Below are 472 nucleotides of genomic sequence, written 5' to 3'. Positions count from 1 at the left end.
CCGTGTTAGCCAGGATGGTCTCGATCTCCTGACCTTGTGATCCGCCCATCTCAGCCTCCCAAAGTGCTGGGATTACAGGCTTGAGCCACCGCGCCCGGCCGGAAACAGCATTTTTTAAAGCTCTCTGGGTGGTTCCAATGTCTCTCCAACCTGCTGCAGTGGCAAAGGCCAACAATAAACAAGTAAACAAAAAATGACAAACATGTGGCCAGGCAGGGTGACTCAAACCTATAATCCCAACACTTTGTGAGGCTGAGGCAGGAGGACTGCCTGAACCCAGGAGTTCGAGACCAGCCCAGGCAACATGGCAAACCCTCATCTCTACAAAAAAAGTGCACGCCTGTGGTCCCAGCTCCTGGGAAGGCTGAGGTGGGAGAATTACTTGAGCCCAGTGATAGAGGCTGCAGTGAGCTATGCCACTGCCCACCAGCCTGGCAACAGAGGGAGACTTTGTCTCAAAAAAAAAAAAAAA

Source organism: Papio anubis, chromosome 17 (assembly GCF_008728515.1).
Source record: "Papio anubis isolate 15944 chromosome 17, Panubis1.0, whole genome shotgun sequence".
In the NCBI taxonomy this organism is placed as follows: Eukaryota; Metazoa; Chordata; class Mammalia; order Primates; family Cercopithecidae; genus Papio; species Papio anubis.
Note: the sequence above shows the minus strand (reverse complement) of the source record.